Here is a 17,389-nt window from a genome sequence, read left to right as displayed (position 1 = left end):
AGTTTTCGCGCACCATTAGGTTAGAGGTCCCGGCTCCTTAGGTAGCCCCCTCCAATGTTTCCGCCCCATTCATGACATATTCTGTTACGTTTGCATCACATGTCTATGTATACTCCCAGTTACACCTACTTTTACTGTTATCTCTCGCGACTGCTACGCGTCACGCCTTCTGCTCCACCCACTGCTACGCCTACTGCAATGTAATGCTATGTGTTTGCGCTATGTATATAAGTTGATGTATTGTTATTAAAAGTTAGCGCGCTCATCCCAGACCAAGCCCCAGCAGCTGCTGGGTCATCCTATGCAGGTTGTCCTGATCCTGTCCTTATGCTGTAATAAACCTGCAGAAACTCCTACTACCTCGAATCTTGACTCTTATTTTATTGAGCTATCTGTTATTCATTCATTCATTCAAAAATAGATCCGGTATTATTTATTTATATACCACAAGCGCCTCAACAGATTTAGAAAACTACAGTCATTTTTAATAAATAAAACTAGACCAAAAGGACAACACTCCAATCAGTAGAACTGGAGTTATGGATTTTTTAAAGATTTCATTAAGAATAACACCAGAAAGCACAAAGCACCAACCATGGAAAAGTCACAATTTCAGGCCGACCTTGATGGAGCATGGGCAGGCTACAGAGACCCAGTTAGGCCAGCTGAATAAAGTACCTTAAAATCTGGGTTGTGGAGCATAGCCAGGATCTTTGTCAAGGATGCGTCATGCAGCCAAAGCAATGAACAGTTCCAAGATACACTGAGGTTGCGAGGAGAGGTTCTGAGCTGTTGTCAAGGGTATCATCACCAAGAACTTACAATTCAAGGTGTGGCATCGAAGATGCGGCGCACATTCTGGACAATGTGGAGTCTGGCATCGTCATCGAGGCTGCTGTCTGCAGGATATGTGAGCGTCCGCACCAAAGTTGCGATGTGCAGTTAGAGTGATGCATCAGTTCTAAGGACTGCGGCAGCGATGTGAGTCTTTGCGACGGGTCCAAACCAAGAAGCACCAGCAATTCTTTTGGTATGACCCGCACAGCAGAGAAGATTTGCTGGTTCTACTGGATTCACAGTGGCTAGTAAGTACCTTAGGCCCACTTTCAAGGGTCCAGGACTGGGTTGGTACCACTTGGCAGAGTAGACCCACAGATGACAGAGTCCAGGTGCAGATGCAGGTGCAAGATTGTTAGAAACCTGTTATTTCCCTGAGGCTTCAGATCAGGAGGTCAGCCAACTAGCCCTTTTGAGTCACTCTGGGTTCTGGGTTCAACAGATGCAGGTCCATTCATTCTCACCCAGGCAACAGGGCAGCGGGATCAGGGCAGCACAGAACGGCAGCAGGTTCTTCAGAGCAGCAGTCCAGCAGAGTGGCAGTCCTAGCAGCAGCACAGCAGTCCTTCTTCCTGACAGAGAATCCAAGGTCCAGAAGTGAACTGAAGAGTCGATCGCTGTGGTCCTTTTTTTATACGCTGATGCCTTAGTTCTGGAAAGGTGGCTTTGAAGTGCATGGGGTTCCCTACCTCCCCTGCCCTGACTAAAAGCTGGTTGAAGTGACAATTCAGGTTCAAAGGCCCCTTGTGTGGTGACAGGACACAGTCTATTCAGGTGAAAGTTAGGCTCGGCCAAGCTGTTCCTTCCCTCCCATCCTGCCAGTAATGGCCCCTTCAATCCTTCAGCTAAGTTCAAAGTCCATTGCCAGCTACACCCAGTTATGTGACCAGAAACAGGCTGCAGACGTGAAATGGCTAACGCAAGAAAATTATATTTTCATGATTGTAATTTAAAATTCGTCTGCATCTTATGTTAGGATTGTAAATTAGGATTTCAGAAACACCAAACGTAAACTGGTTATCTCCTCCCATTTGGAAATCACACCTATACCATTGTAAAAAGGAAGCTCCAATGTTATCATATGGGACAGATGGTCCTTGTAGTAGTGAAAAAGAATTTTAGAGTTTTTCACTACCAGGACATGTAAAATTTAAAAGTACATGTCCTACTTTTAAGTACATTGCATTCTGACCTCTTGGTTGTCCAGGGCCTACCCTAGGTGTGACTTATATGCATTAAAATGGAACGTTTGGGAAAGGCAAAAAGGTTTATTTTGCCAGATTGAAATGGCAGTTTCAACTGCACACACAGGCTCTGCAATGGCAGGGCTGAGACATGTTTAAAGGGATACTCAAGTGGATGTCACACTTAGTGCTGCAGGCCCACTAACAGTATTTAATTTACAGGCCCTGGGTACTATTTTACTAGGAACTTAAATGTAAATTTAATATACCAACTGGGCATGAGCCAAATTACCAAAGTATAGTAGAGAGAGCACAAGTACTTTAGCACTGGTTAGCAGTGTTAAAGTGCTAAGGCCAGCAAAAACGAGGTCAGAAAACATGGAGGAGGAAGGCACAAAGTAGGGAGAAGACCGCCCTAAGGCTAAGAGGTCTAACACTGCCAACTTAAAAATATCTATTTTGTGCAAAATTATTCCATTCTGTGGGGAGAATAATCTCCACAAAAGGAATGCAATATCATAGTGCACGCCCCAGGTGTGCGCTGAGGTTTACCTAGACATGTGGAAAATGGGGTCAACATATGGAAAAAATTTCTTTAGAACTGCTATCTTTTCAAAAAGACTGCAGTTGAGAAAATCCCTTGCAGAGGATAAAGATGCAGGTGCTGTAGGAGTGGCTGAAAGTCAGGTCTTGCTGCCAATCCCTGCTGCAAAAAATCCCAAGTCAGTGGGAGCTATCCACCTGGGTTAGGAGGTGGGTCTGGCCATAGATCAGGCATTACTGCCATCATCTTCTTCGCCCAGCCTGAATGGGCAGTTAAATGAAGTGCATACCCAAAAACATGGACATTCACTAAAAAAAAAATAACATAGTTAAAAGTTAGCTACAGTTCAGCAAATTTAAAAGTGGAATGTCCCTGAAATTCTCTAGTTATGTTATGCACTGCACACCATAACTCATGCCACCTTCCGTGCTCCACATACCACTTTACCAAAGGCACAGAAAATAAAAGCTGACAACCAAGAGCAAAATGAGATAGGTGATATGAGTTATGGTATGCTGGTGTGTGTGTGTGTGTGTGAGAGAGTGTGAGTGTGTGTGTGTGTGTTAATATATATACATAAAAATAACCCAGTGGCGGTCACCACAGGGTATAGTTAGGACCACATTTCCATAGGGAAAACCTATTTTCTTTTGCCTATAACATTGTCACTATTTGACAAACCTTCACAAAATTTCCAAACTTTTGTGAAACAATCTACCTCAGCTCGGTCCTGGACAGTTTTGGAGTGTTCGTCACGCAGGGGATGAAAAAAAGTATGGGTGTCCCAAAATGTGTTTTCTTCATTCATTTTTCAATAGGAAGATTGAACAGTGATACCGCAAAAACTGCTAAACAGAATTGCACAACATTTGGCAGAAATCTAGAACTTCGTCCAAAAACATGTCTCTTGTGATATGATGTAAATCCATTTGGTAACTGTGGAGAAATTAAGGTTTCAAAATAATTGAATCTATCATGCTACAGAGGATTTTTGGATCCAACAGATCAAAACATTTAATCGGATTGTCTGAATGCACATCAACAAAGATGTGACAGCAGCCATCCTATGACATGGGGACTCAGTCAAGTAAAAATATAGGGTGCAGTATAGGGATATGTTGTCCCTATGAGCCTGGAGGGGGGCCCCAAGGTACCGTGCCTCAGGCCAAAAGCAGCATTTTCTTTCAGTGCTGAATGTCCATTGAGGCCCCTCAGATCTGAGGTGCTGAAGAAAAAAAATACGGGGTTTCTAGACTTTTTTTTAACCCCCCACTCCTGGGAAGGGTAAAGGCTTGGGAGGCAGGCACATTGTTACTTTTAGGGAAGTGGCGTGCAGCCCCCATCCTGAGCCTTCATGAGGCTCCAGGGACTCCAACACCAGTACTGGTATTTCTCTAATGGGAAGGGTGGCGCACACGCTCCTTCTGTGAGCATCATAGAGATGACAGGGACCAAATCCTCAGGGGCCCAACGGTGTGCAGCACCTTCTTCAAACCTTTAAGAGTCAATGGGGACCCAACCCAATCCCCCAGGGCCAGTATTGGTATAAGGTCAATGTTGCACATAACACAAGCTTGCTCCACCTATATGGGTTGTATGTACGATAGTAGTAATGATGTTTCATACACTCGTTCGCGTATGGGCGGACGCTCCTTCCAGGTGGCGGTCTTTAAGCTATGGAACAGCCTTCTGCCCCCCCTGGGACAGGTGCAGGATCTTGTTGGCTTTAGGAGAAAGCTAAAAATTGTCTCTTTCAACATTAGGCGTAACACCTGCTGTTGAGTACAACTGTTCTGTCAATGGGGTCAAGTCAGCGCTGCGACACTCTCGGGAGTAGCCGCGCGCTCTACAAATACCCTATAACATAACAGATTGCTATATATATAATACCTATTTAAATATCGAACCAAAACACATTCACTGGATGATGTCATCAGTGATGTCATTTGAGATGGCATCAGTGATGTCATCAGTGATGTCACTGCCAATGTCATGAATGATGTAATATGTGACATCATCACCAGTGAATTGTGGGCGCGAGAGTTACAGTTAGTCATCTAACTATAACAGAGGAATTTCAATGGCTTTGTTAAAGTGAAATGCCCAGCTAAATATAACACCCCTAAAACGTATGGTTTTTTCAGTGAATTTCTAAGGTTTTTTAAATGCTAATTCCTATCTATAACCTGCTTGAAACATATGTTTATTTCAGGGAATTTTTAAGGTTTTTTTCAATTCTAATTCCTAACTATAACCTGCCTGAAACCTATGGTTTTTTTCAGTGAATTTCAAAGGTTTTTTAAATGCTAATTCCTAACTATAACCTGACAGAAGCCTATAGTGTTTTCAGTAAATTTCGAATGTTTTTTAAATGGCAATTCCTAGTTATAACTTTGACCACTTTCCCATATTTTCAACAAAGTAACCAAATCTGCAATGCTACCTACAAAATCAGGCAATAGTACCACTTACCACAAACAAATTAACATCAACATCAAAGTACTGTAAGAATGTCGAATATGTACTTTTTTGAATTACATTCAACTCACACCCATGTTTAAAGAGCAATATGTGATAGAGTTTCTAATTATACACTTCCCACACCCAACAAAATCAAAATATCCAGCGCCACGATCACCACAACCATCCCCACGGACCCCTCCACCCTACTACCCCAGAGGCAGTGCAAAACAGTACTACGGACCTTTCCAAAATAATATATCTCCTCAACAATACACTAGCTCAATCTACAGAGATGTGGCAACCAAGTATGTATAAGGGGAAGAACTTGAACATCAACAATAATGTACACAACGCTAAGACTACCGGTGAAATACTATACACAATTCACTATAGAAATCAAAAACTTTTCAGTGTGTACATATACCATTGATATGCGGTTAATTCTGCAGGTGGCACTAGTGAGAGGAAGGAGACGCCGGCATTCCAGATCGCCCAGAACACCCAGGCAGGTGGACACAGCGTGGACACAGCGGACACAGCAGTAGCCGCAGACCGAGGTTTCAGCAGTTCTCTGCCGTTTTTCTAAGGTCCGAGGGGCGACCTGCCGAAGTGCCGAAGTGCCGGGGGACAGCGGAAATGGAGCAAGCGGGCGGGCGGGCAGCGGCGGCCTGTGTGAAGAGCAAGCAAGCGGTAAGAACGGCGTCCTGGTAGAGGCGGCTGCGTCCTGTGCCTCCCCTTCTGCCGCTGAAGCCGCTGTTGCAGCACCCTCCCCCGCCACACCCGCCATCCAGCCGCCATCACGATCGAACTTTCCCCCCCTTCTCCACGGCAGCCGTCTCCCGCGGCAGTATTCTAGTAGCATTTTAGCAGCTTTCCGTACGGCAGGAGCCGCAATAATCCAGCAACAAGCCAGCCCGCACAAAACTTAGAATCCCAGCGGGCATATCGGCAGGCAAACCGGCAGGAACCGCGGCAGCCGCCCACACTGTCATATTGCCAAGAACTTATCTACACCCTTGGAGAGTGTACGTAAGAGTATGTGAGAGCATGTGAGCACCACGCGGCAGGAGCCGCCAACTCTAACATCCACCAACGCTTCAACTCTGGAGAGCGGCCGAGAGGGGGTGTAGTGTGGTGTGTTGCACTACCAGCCTTGCCAGCCTTGCCAGTAGAGATCCACCCAGCAGCCCCTGCTGTCTCTGCTGCTGTGGAGTCGGTGAGGGTTGGCACCGGACAGCCGACGGCGGATGGGAACAGGGCGCAGGCGGTACGCCATGAGGTCTGGAAGGGAAAGAAGACTTCCAGCGATACAGACAAATAAACGGAAACGGAACAACATAAGTACTTCCACAAGTCCAGTGTCCCCTGGAACGGCCAAGCTGACCAAGCTGACCAAGCTGACCCCCCGTGGAACAAAGGCACCCGAAAACACAATGGGGTACGAAACCTCGCTCGAAGAAGCTGACGAAGTGTGGTAAATAAAATATTACCCTGGCAGAATTTCTAGGCATTAACAAAGTATCATGCATCAAATGAGAGACAGGATCCGTGGTGTCCAAGTTAAATGGGCTTTATTCCAATAACTCGAGTCAAAGGGAGAATCAGTTCCATCACCACAGAGGCTCAGGAAGGGTCATCTAACAATTATTTACTGAACATGGGTTATATACATTTTATCTTGTACATAGGACGTTGGAAGGAACGCTCGAGGCAGAGCAGAGAAAGAAAGAGATAAGAACATGTGGGTGTACACTTTGATGAGTCATAGGTAGGTGATAGGTAGGTGTCATAGGTGGGTGGGTACTTAGAGGAGGAGTTTGGATAGCTAGCTGGAACTATGCCCTAATTGTGCAACTTTGAGCATGACGTGCAATTGACGTGTAACTGGGAGGAAGCTGACTTTCAACCTAGTAGAGAGATCTCTTGTGTCAAGGCGACCAGCACATCTAGTACAACTGATATCTAGAGTCAGGGGATGTATTATCTGATTATTCGTTCATTGCATGAGCTTTCTATGGATGCAAGCACTGTAATCCACTTAAACAGAGACAGAATGGCTGGGCCCTATCTATGCAGATGGGTTCTGTGTACCTTCTTCACCAGACTGTAATGTGATTCTGTAAAGCAACAGATAACTGTTATTCATAATACTGTCTTGGCAGGCCTCTTGCTGGGCTTCTTGCGGCTTTCAGTGCGTCAGGAGTCATGAAATGCAAATACATGGGCCTTATGCTACCTTAACGTTTGGGAGACTTTGATGACTGGCATTTCTAATGCAGGACATGAATGCAGAGGCCTAGTGATTCAGGCCACTACAAGGAAATATGCATGGATGACATGCACACACATGTAACATAGGGTATACGTAGGGGGCATCTTGGTCAGGCAAAATTTCATTTTCCTCAGAAGGACCTAGCATTAACCCACTTGATGGGCCAGCAGAAGGACCAAGATTAGGAGCAGTGAACAGGCTCGCCAAAACATCTGAAAAGACCGGAGACAACAAAACAAAAAACAGCCCATCTCCAAAACAAGGGAGGCGCAGAAGCCACAAAAGGAAAAACAATCAACAGCTAATCAAACTACCTGGACAACAAAGTGAAACAAAACACAATTTCCAGCCAAAAATCAATGCAAAATTCAAATTCCTAAAAAACCCAGGGAACGCAATCTATTCTTCAAACGATTCCATCACCGGCCTCCAATCCCCCCTGCAACCGGCCAGTGAGTCCAATGCTTGCCCCGCAACTACCAGCCACATAATAGCGGAAATTCATATGGCACCAATGCCAAATGAAAAAACGAACTCAACTGGGCATGGAGCAGACAACAGGGGTGACCTGGCACAACAATACATCAGGACACCGTCAAAAGAAGGCCACATCAGCCAGGCACCTCCACAAGCGGGATGCTCAGAGGAAACTCAACTAACAAGTTCACCACAGTCACCCGCTGTATCGAACAACCAACCAAAAGGGTATGACGGGAACTCTGGGTCCCCCAGAAGCAACCCGCTCCACCGGCCAGTAACAACAACCTACTCCCTACCCACTCAAGATCCAGCACCAGAGGAGGAAAAAATCCGAGACATCGAAGACCGCCAAGTTCAAAACAACCACGTAACTACAGTATTAAAGGGATGTATGACGTTAAAACGCATACTTTTACAACGCCTACCATTACAACGCAGTTTTTACAACGCAGGATCCATTACAACGAAGTACCATTACAACGCATGTATTTACAACGAAAATACCTTTACAACGCATACCATTACAACGTAAATATTGGTAATTTTATAATATTTTTTTAAATGTAAATTAATTAAAATTAATATAATTTAATTTAATTTAATATTTTTTAAATGTAAATTAATTAAAATTAATATAGTTTAATTTAATTTAATTTAATTAATTTTATTTAATTTAATTAATTTTATTTAATTTAATCAATTTAATTTAATGTAATTTAAATTTAATTGTATTTAATTTTTACCCTGTATATAAATAATATATTATATTTAATAATTAATAATAATAATAATAATAATAATAATAATAAATAAATAATGTAATAATTAAAAAAAATACCCCTTTACCCAAAAACCCAAAACTGACCCTGAACCCTAAAAATACCCCTTTACCCAAAAACCCAAAACTGACCCTGAATCCTAAAAATACCCCTTTACCCAAAAACCCAAAACTGAACCTGAACCCTAAAAATACCCCTTTACCCAAAAACCCAAAACTGACCCTAAACCCTAAAAATACCCCTATACCCAAAAACTGAAAACTGACCCTTAATCCTAAAAATACCCCTTTACCCAAAAACTAAAAAGTGACCCTGAACCCTAAAAATACCCCTTTACCCAAAAACTGAAAACTGACCCTGAACCCTAAAAATACCCTTTTACCCAAAAACTGAAAACTGACCCTGAACCCTAAAAATACCCTTTTATCCAAAAACTAAAAACTGACCCTGAACCCTAAAAATACCCCTTTACCCAAAAACTGAAAACTGACCCTGAACCCTAAAAATACCCCTTTATCCAAAAACCCAAAACTGACCCTGAATCCTAAAAATACCCCTTTACCCAAAAACCCAAAACTGACCCTGAACCCTAAAAATACCCCTTTACCCAAAAACCCAAAACTGACCTTAAACCCTAAAAATACCCCTATACCCAAAAACTGAAAACTGACCCTGAACCCTAAAAATACCCCTTTACCCAAAAACTAAAAACTGCCCCTGAACCCTAAAAATACCCCTTTACCCAAAAACTGAAAACTGACCCTGAACCCTAAAAATACCCTTTTACCCAAAAACTGAAAACTGACCCTGAACCCTAAAAATACCCTTTTACCCAAAAACTAAAAACTGACCCTGAACCCTAAAAATACCCCTTTACCCAAAAACTGAAAACTGACCCTGAACCCTAAAAATACCCCTTTACCCAAAAACTAAAAACTGACCCTGAACCCTAAAAATACCCCTTAAAAAAACTCAAACATATAAAATTTAAAATATAATTATATACTTACCAATACTTACGTTGTAATGGTATGCGTTGTAAAGGTACCTGCGTTGTAAAAAAATGCTTTGTAAATACATGCGTTGTAATGGTTTTTGCGTTGTAAAAATTTCGTTGTAATGGTAGTTCGTTGTAAAAAGTTGCGTTGTAAAGGTAGTTTCCCGAATTAAAGCCTCACAGCAACACAAGGACTTCCGACTTTATAGAGCTAAAACTCGACCACGAAATTTCTTCACCAATTAAGGCCGACCTAGTCGCCTCACCCAGGGATATGACTTTCCTGACTTCGGAAGAATGGATCGACCTGGAAGCAGCATACAACTGCAGGCAGCCCACAAATAACATCAGCAAAGAAAGCTCACACCCGCTTTCAGAGAGGGCTACGGACCCAGTCAATACTTTTTGGGTCACTCTTCTCAATACAATACAGCTATCTTCAACGGCCCTACAGTATCAATCCGACAAGTTGGACTTACAACTATCAGTCCTGCAAAGTCTAGCAGAGGCCACAATGGGGATAGATAGGAAATTGGCAGACCTCAATGGACTCATAAAAAGAGGACAAGAGTCAGTCAAATTAACAGAAATAGTCAGAACTAGCTGTACCTGCTCGCCAATAATCGACAAGTTATTGTCATTACCCACGATGCTGGGCAACCTTTTGGATGAAATAAAACTAAACACCATAAAACCCCCTCAAGCGGAAGCCAGGCTGGAGAGGCCCGACCTAAATCCAAATGCGACGAAGCCATCACCAACAAAGGCAGGGCCTCTAGGAAAGATTGGCGAAATGCAAAAACTCAACTCGTCGGGGGGCCAAATCCAAATTGTCACCCCCACAGCAGAAAAGACCATTCAGAATACCTTCACAACAGGACAAACTAGCGAACCAGGGAGCCCGCAGAACGCACGGGCTCGTCGTAAGCAAAAAAGGAAGGGGCGTAATAGAAAGGTCAACGTGGACTGCCAAGGAGACAACTGGAACCCCACAGCACCGGAAGGCATGGGGCCACCAGTAACCAGCAAGCTTCAAAGGAAAAACAACCCCCCTTCACTGAAACCTGAAACCCCACTGCCCTCAATGGGAACGTCAACAGAAGGATTAGGAACCCACATCTCTAGCGTGGGTACAATAAACCAACCAGCGAGAAAACAGACTGAAAGCAGAAACGACTTAACACGCCGACACCAAATAGAGCCGGCATTAGGGCAACCGGATGGCCACTCAAGGGCAAAGAATATAAACTCGGAGGAAGAAAAAAAGGATCGGGACGAGCCAAACCCCACCAAAGACGACGTGACACTGAACAATTCTATAACATCGTGTATTTGCAAGAAGACGAAGACGACACCCAGCAATGCAAACTTTCAGATTCCATGTATCATTAACCCCAAAGATAAGCATTTTAGTGATCAATTTCAGCGGGATACTTCAAAATGAAAACCAAACGAACAGAACATCAAACTCTTAGAGGGATCATGCACAACCGAGGAACAGCCCCAACAGAAAATGTTGCCCCCAAGGGAAACAGACACAGAAACAATTTATTTCATTCCCGAATATAAATCCAAGGGAAGAGTAGACATTCTAAATAGGGGCAACATATTAAAGTTAATCAACTCAATAGACAAACTAAAATCTATAAAATCCTCGGATCTGCTCTTAATCGAATTCCTTCCAGCAACACACCCACAAGGGAACGAGAAAACAAGGGCCACGTGGAAAACCAGGGAGGTAGCAAAAACAATCATGGAGGAAGCACCCACCTTCCACCAGTGGGGAATCCAGCTTGAACCAGAAATAAAACCAGCTTATCCTACCCCGTTTCTCGAAGAAAGGAAGAAAGAACGACCTCAACCGGTCAAATCAATACTTAAAGGAGCACGAAGCCACTCCCCAGGACGGGAAAAATACCCGGCGAAATCGCAAAACCTAATGTTTCAACAAACAGCTCCTTGCAAAGAAACAATAACTCGCACAATAACAGGAAGCGACACCAACTGACAAATAAAGTCAGTTTTAGCCACCAAAACTGCGGCTTCCCCTAAAAACAAAAACAAACTTAAAATTTGCAGTTGGAATATTAACGGACTAACCGACAAACTGGAGGACCCCGAAACATTGAACTATTTGCAAACCTTTGACTTGATTCTCCTCCAGGAAACATGGGAGTCAAGCGGCATATCCCTACAAGGATATACAGCCTGGACACATCCGGCCCGCAAAGAATCACAGTACGACCGCTGCTCTGGCGGCCTGGTAATTCTCGCGTCAATATCAGTCATAGGAGAAATCAAACCAATAAGCATAAATATTACCTCACCGAACGCAATACAAGCAATATCACTTACAATTGATAATAAACAAGGAAGTCAACAGTTACACGTTGTAAACACATATATCCACCCTAAGAATAAGCTGACTGGGTCAAACGAACTAGTTCAAGAGTTAACAAGACTCATGGAAGATGGGGAAACGGATAACATACTACTGGCTGGCGACTTCAATCTCCACCTATTTGGTGAACCGGCAACCGACGACATGACACAGGAAATGGACACATTATGAAAAATCCTGACTCAAACAATCACCTCCAGACACAAACACAGCAACACTGCTTCACAGCTAGTAAAAGCTCTAGAGCAATTGAACATGCGCGTTCTCAATGGACGATTCAAAGAGGACATTCCTCCAGCACCAACATATTACTCGTCAATCACCTCATCCTACCTAGACTTCATGCTAGTAACACTCCCGTTGTACGACAAACTACAATCATTTAAGATAGGAGACAGAGGTCAGAGCGACCACCTGCCGCTAGAAGCTCAGTTAGCCCTGACCTGTAAGAACGAAGCAGCAGAAACAAGAAGTATGTGTACAGAATATACCGCTAACTACAAGCGATTACGATGCAAGATCACGGATATGGAAGCACTAGCAACCAGTGCAAAAACAATAATACAGGAAATATCCAACAAAACCGCCAATCCCCTCGTCCTTTGGGAAGACTTCACAGCGGCATTAGGAGAAAAACATGCCACAGGGAAGAAAACCCAAAAAGGGAATACTACAAGGTTCACGCTTGGCAAAGTAACAACTGCAGAAACAAAAAACATCAAGCTTGAAATAAAAAAGACCCTTAGGCAACTCCGCCAAGATCCAAATAAAACGGAAATTCAACTGCAGCTTCGCAGGTCAAAAGCACTGTTACAAAAGAAAACTTGGGAAAGGAAAAGGCAATTGAACGAAGAATTTTGTGCTAAAATTCTACATAAATCAAAGCAGAAGAACAGCTCTAGTTTTTGGAAGACCATCCACAGGCTTCAACAGCCAGACAACAACGGCATCAACTCTGAAATACCGGAATCCAACTGGGCTAACTATTTAACAATTCATTTTAACACAAGCGACCCTGCAATGAAGAAAGTTAAAGGGGCTGACTCGGAAGAGGGAGCTCCCCATCAAATGGACATAACTGCCACACTCACCAAAAATGCAAACCAGGTGCTCAAAAATGAAACAACCGGGACGCACACCTCAACAGAGGACGAAGCCAGTCCAATGGCAGCTAAGCCTAGAATAATCGAGAACGATCCACCAGACCAGGAAACAGCAGACACTATTCTTAAACAAATCACCAAGGGAAAACTTGAGGGGGCTCCAGGACCAAACGGGATCCCTCCGATACTATATAAGAAGGACCCAGCTTTTTGGAGCATTACCTTGACTCCAGTATTCAATGAAGTAAGGGAAACAGGAAAGATACCAACATCTTGGAGAGGCTCGATAATAAGCCCAATATACAAAAAAGGCGCTAGGATCGACCCAAGCAGCTATCGTCTGATTGCCCTGATTGACGTAGAGGCAAAGTACTACGCAGGCCTCATCCTGAAGGACCTAATAACATGGGCAACAGAAAAGAACATCATCCCAGCCACACAGACGGGCTTCCGGAGGGGCCAGGGCACCCTAACAAACATCATGGTGTTAACCCTATTGTTCGACGCAGCAAAAATGGCAAAAATCTCCCTATTCGTGTGCTTCATTGATTACAGCGCCGCATTCGACCATGTAGATCGGCACAAACTATGGTGGAAGCTGAGCTCATGGGGTATCCCTGGCCCCCTCCTACAGCAGTTGGTAATGTTACATACCGACACCTGGGTCCAAATGAAATTGGGATCAGGCACACACCTATCAAGAAAAATAAAGACCAGCAAAGGACTAAAACAGGGCTGCGTCCTAGCCCCAATGTTGTTCAACCTCTTCCTCGCGGATCTTCCCGAAGAGCTAAAGACAGTTACATCACATGCACCTCAGTTAGGAAATATTACGCTCTCAAACCTGCTCTACGCAGACGACCTGGTCCTCATCAGCCGGTCTCCTATTGGCCTCCAAAACCTTCTGGACAGAACCAACGCATTTTCGAAAGCAAATTCGCTAACAATCAATTTGAACAAAACCAAAGTCATGCCAATGAACCATAACAAAAAACGGAAACCTGCATGGTTCCTGGACAATCAAAGATTAGAACTGGTGACCTCATATAAATACCTAGGAGTCATAATAGATGGCAATGGCTCCTTTAAACAACAACTAGAGGCCATTCGCCGGAAGGGCATGACTTTTCAACTATCAACAAGGCCCCTGCAGAAGCTCTCCCAGACAGGACATTAGCACCACTCTTACAGGTAATAAAAGCTCGCCTACAGCCCATGCTCTCCTACGGCAGCGAATCAATGTGAGGCAAAGATGCTAGTACTCTAGACAATACAATTAGCCGTGCATACAGAGCAATTTTCCATCTTCCTAAAAACTCTTCACCCGCTCAAATTCGCCTTGAATTTGGACTGCAGAAACAATCTGTGGAGAGGAAAGGCCAATATATAAAAAGCTGGCGCAAAATTAAAGAAGCGGAGCAAGGATCCTTAAACGCCAACTTATGGATTGAACTAACCACCAAAGAAACTTCACCAGCAAGGGCCTACCTAACTAACTCACTGGAGAGTCTAGGACTAAAAACGCTCTGGGAAACAAGAACGGATTTTGGGACCTTTAAAAAAGCAGTGTCGAAAGTCATCAAATTGGTCTCCTCACTTGAAGATAGAGCCAACCTATCCAAGAGAGCGCATGGATGGGTTGTGCTCGAAGGGTACAAAACCACAAAGCCTCAAGAGTATCTATCAACGGGCCTCACACAAAAAACAAAAAATACGTTCCTAAACATGCGCTTAGGCAACATACCCATAGCACGTCATTTGGCACCATGGAAACGGCCTAATCCATCAAACGCATGCCGCCTTTGCTAATCTGCGAAGGAGGATCTTATACATATCATTTGCATCTGCGAAGCCCTTGTGGACACAAGGCGGTTTATGCTTCGGTCCATATGGAATCAGAAGGGCGTAAAAACCTGCAGGCAAGCAGTGATGCTCTGTTTCAACCCTGAAGAGACCCAGTTAAACTGTAGAACAGTCAAATACTTCGACATAGTGGCCAAAAAACTAAATGAAACAACACTTGGGTGGAATAACCCCACCGCATCAGGAGAATAGCAGTCTTCCCTAATGGCCTTAATAACTACAAGGCCTACAAGCACCAAAGCCACGGCAATCATAATAAAATATGAAATCACACAAGATTTAATGAAAAGACAGTTGGGTGCAACAATTAATTATACCAGGAGAATAGCTACCTCTCCAAAGGCTATACAACCATAAGAACAACAAGTAAGCCCATGGCCAACAGGAAAAATACTCACTAATCTACTATAGACTCTTTGTGATATTACGCATCAGTCACCATACGAATCCGCCCTTCATCATTGGGATTTTATTCGTACCACCCGTCTGAGAAGTTCGGTGCCACACTTAGAGGTCAACCCGGTGGTAAGGGGGTTCCTCACAAGGTATAGGCAATGACAGTGTGGTATACCACTCGATGTTTATGAGTGGCCAAAGACATGGGACTGGGGTGTGCAGTGCTAGAAAGAGTGAAGGAGTGAAAAAACCAAAAGAGAGTGTGTTAAAATTGGTTTGAAAAAAGGCACTTGACAACAAGTTTATTCGGTGTGTGCCTAACATACCAAGGTTAAAAATCAATGCAACCTAAGGCTGTCTCATGATGTAGACCGCCTGAGGTAGAAAAGGTCAACTAGTTTCTGCAATTCAGGGACTGTTGTATCCTTGCATTCATCAGGACCAATATACTATTAAAACTACTGCACCAAGTGAACTAAATAAAGTGAAGGGTGACACCGGGATAACAAAAACAAGTGCAAAAAGTCACCTGAATGCTCCAGATGCCCTTACAGTCTGTGTTGATCACTAAGGAAAAGAAAAGGGTTAAGTATAGCTGTCGTGATCTAATGGGCTGACCAGAAAGTCCATTTTATGTGGATCAAACGTTACATCACACTCTGAGTATTGACATGCAGGCACTTAATGCTAATATGGCCCGGTTTTAAGTTATTTGGAAAGAAAATTTCGTAAGCCAAATGTCTTTCAGTCCTTACCTCGATCTGTAAGGTGGACTGACCTCACCCCACCTGGCAGCGGCTCAGGGGAAGATGAAGCACCGCTCTATAAAACATGTGAAACACACGTAAAAAACACAATGCGCACATACAGGGACAGAGCACTTCCTGTTATCAGTAGCCGACAAGGAATGATGTCGGTATCTTTCAAAAGAATACTTTAGTACCCAGCAGTCGCGGAGCCGAGACTCCGTTTAAAGAGGGATACAGTTTGTTGGAAAAGCGGCATAGCGCGAAGAAGAACGAAAGGCTTCTCTTACCTCTCCGTCGGTACTCCGGGCCGGCGTCCTAGTGTGCACCAGTCTATCTCTTAGGTTTGGGCCCCTCTTAAATGACACCAAGGGACGAGAGAGAGTTAGGCGTCCGGAATTCAGTATTGGCCAGTGTTTCCTGACCATGCTTTGAATGCTGTTTGAGAGGCTTCCGAAAGTTTGAACAAAAGTGAGGCGATCTAGGTCAGGCTTGGGAGGTCTAGGTTCCAACAAAGCCTCACGATTGTTATTCATTGCCCTTTTCATGGACCTTCGGACAAGTTTAGGAGGATATTTTCGTGCCACCAATTGCATACTTAAATCCTTAGAATGCTTCTTGAAAGCAGTTATCGTAGAGCAGTTCCTTTGAACCCGTAAAAATTGACTGAAGGGTAGACTCTCTTTCAATGCTTTAGGATGGTTGCTATCAAATAGCAGCAGAGAGTTCCTTGCAGTGGGCTTCCTGTTGAGCTCCGATCGTAGGCCCTCAGGGCCAGCAGTAATTAGTAGATCCAGGAAAGCTAATTGGTGGTGACCGATTTCAATGGTAAATTTGAGATGGTTATTTCTACTATTCAACCAACCCAGGAATTCCAGGCATCTAGTGCTTGACCCTCTCCACACCACAAAAATGTCGTCGATATACCTTTTCCAGGTCTTAAGGTTATCAATGAAAGGGTTCTGATTGTTCAATACATGATTTTGTTCAAACGAATTAAAATATAGATTAGCCAAGCTGGGGGCGTAAACGCTCCCCATGCTCGTCCCCGATGTTTGTAGGTAAACCTGTTCTTCGAATTGAAAAAAGATTTGTTTCATGGCCAGAGTGGCACAAGCCATTATAAATTGGACGGGAGTGATGCTGTTCAATTCCCTGGACTCCAAGAGTTGGTGCACCACGTCCAATGTCTCATCCTGGGGGATGGAGGTGTAGAGTGCCTCTACGTCAAAAGACACTAAGAGATCCCTCTCTGTGTCAAATTCGATGTTAGGTAGCAGTCTCAACAAATCAGTGGTGTCTTTGAGATAAGTGGGCATTCCTT

Source organism: Lissotriton helveticus, chromosome 2_1, assembly GCF_964261635.1.
Source record: "Lissotriton helveticus chromosome 2_1, aLisHel1.1, whole genome shotgun sequence".
Classification (NCBI taxonomy): domain Eukaryota; kingdom Metazoa; phylum Chordata; class Amphibia; order Caudata; family Salamandridae; genus Lissotriton; species Lissotriton helveticus.
Note: the sequence above shows the minus strand (reverse complement) of the source record.